Source organism: Centruroides vittatus, unplaced genomic scaffold, assembly GCF_030686945.1.
Source record: "Centruroides vittatus isolate TY-2023 unplaced genomic scaffold, ASM3068694v2 contig_862, whole genome shotgun sequence".
In the NCBI taxonomy this organism is placed as follows: domain Eukaryota; kingdom Metazoa; phylum Arthropoda; class Arachnida; order Scorpiones; family Buthidae; genus Centruroides; species Centruroides vittatus.
This window is the reverse complement of record NW_027122562.1, coordinates 1,165,001-1,167,486: the sequence shown is the minus strand read 5'-3', so window position 1 is coordinate 1,167,486 and position 2,486 is coordinate 1,165,001.

Genomic DNA, 2,486 nt, shown 5'->3' with positions numbered 1-2,486 from the left:
AATACCGGTTCTCGGTATTTTCAGCGGCCATACCATATACTCTAAACTTTAAAGCGCCCTCCAGCTGCTTAACTAAATTACAAAGGTAGACAAAATTGGGGTTTCTATACTTGAAGTTTATTGTTTTTCCGGTTGTAAAAGACATGATAAGATCGAAATTTCTATTTATCTTTATACGAGAATATTAGGTTTTTGCGTACATATTGACGTTAACATCAATGTACGAGTATATGCAGAAAAAATCACGCAATTTGGCCAAACTTTTAATATTAACTTTCGTGGCAACGCAACAATAAAACCCTGTGTACTTACAAATTGTCAGAGTTTTATTGTTGCGAGCGGTCGTTGATTGTTAATGCGAACGGTTGGATTTTTAGTTCGTGCGGTCAAAATTTTCTCGTTTCGAGTGTTTTTCTCAGTTTTGTTTCGTTTGCGTCGATTTTATCGGTAAGTACAGACTACGATGTTTCTAATTTTACGTATTTTTTGAACATTGTTAAGCCGAATATCACAATTAGTGCCAATGATTTTCCGACGAATCTCTATTTCCATAACAATTGATCGGTCTTGACAGAGACGACGGACGGGGTCTTTCCACTCATTTTCACTCTTCGTTAAGCCCAAATCCAATGGAATCTAAATTAATAAATACATTACATTGGTATTAGCGCGCTATAGTTTATATACGCATCATATCCCATATGATATTTGCACTGTTATAGTGTGAACTTTAATTAAACAGAATTAAACTTTAATTAATTCGAGATTATTCGTCTAAATTTTCACAAATGTTTTGTGTTAGGCAATGGACAGAACTGTACAATTTGTAGAAACTGATTTCTATAGCGAACATTAAAAATCGTTTGAAAGTTAAAATTACTATATTTAACAGAGATTTTATTATAATATTCATTTGTGACTTTTCGTTATAATTAAGACGATATTTTAAAAATTATTTTTTTCATTAAAAATCTTACAATTTACATAAAGTTAAATTAACAAAACGAATACGAGTTGTATTTTCATAATAGTCGTTTCTTTCTTTTGCAGAATGGAAAATTTCAAGCAATTAAAGAAGTGGCGCACCTCGGCAGATGGTGAGGAGGAGGAGGAAGGCTCTTCGTCGTCTTCCGTTCCGTTTCCGGTGATTCGGGTGCTCCCGAAAGATGTCGAGGAGAGCGGAGAGTGCGTCAAACGGGTGGTCGTCATTACTCCCGACGATAGCGCCTCGACTGTGGTCGACTACCTGGGACTGCGATACCCGGAAGTTGCAGAATGGACGGTGGAGTGTCGAGGGGAGTCCAAAGTGGTCGTGGAAACATCCGTCGAGCAGAAGAAACCTTGGTGGAAAAGGCTCTTCTTCTGCTGCATAAAGTGAATCTTCTCTCTTCCGAGATCACTTCCACCCACGTTCCACTTTTCACCGGATATGACTCTGCCACCCGAATACGACTTTGTCACCCGGAAATGACGTTTCACCCGGCTACGACTTAATTTACTGGACTTGACATTTCATCCCTGATTGGGTTTCTTCGTTTTCAATTGACGGACAGACATTTCTGCACTGGTTGTACAACTTACTTCGATTAGATTAAAGTCTGATGATCTGCAAAGTGACAACCAAAACATAAAGCAATGTTTTTACCAGCTCAAAGACTCTGTTAATTGTCTATAAATGGACAAGGCAACTTATATTGTACGGACATTCACACTGTATTTAAACCGGTGTTCGACTGTCATTGTAGTCCGAACCAGAATTATAATTACTTCAACAATTCAATTTGTAAATCGAATTGTCTGAAGTGTATATAAACTTTCATATTTAATAAATTTTAATATGAAATTTAATTTTAAAGATTGGCTATTTATCAAAATAAATATTAAAATTGCACACTTTTAGATTCATTAAAACGTTTCTACTTTTATCAATATTTATTTCCATCTCTGTCATCGTTTAGGTTTACAATAACGTGACTATTTTTAATATAGAAACGGGCGATAAAGTAATTAAAATGAGTACCATAGTTTTGCAATGAATTGGAAAATATCGGGAATTCACCAACGAAAACTGCTCTCCCGCTTTTACAACGCCGAATTAGTGAATTCCGAAGCAAAAAGGCCATTCTGCAGTATCGCAGTCACACAGCGCGAAGTGGAAAATTCACTGATACACGAATCAAAATTGCCGATCTCTCCCTCTATTAAACGTGAATTTTCCACAACCGCTCGCAACAAATCGTCAGAGTTTTATTGTTTCATCGCCTCGAAATTTAATGTAAAACGTCTGGATTTTTGCCCGAATTTCTTGATTTTTCTGCCTCTCTGTGGCTGAAGAGACGGATTATCGCGGATCATTCCTTGCATATACATTCATGTTAACAGTAATATGTATTCGAAAATGTAATATTTTCGTGTTTCGCGTCTATATAAAGACGAATAAAAATTTCGATTTCATGATGATCCTTCGAATAAAATAAAATAGACTT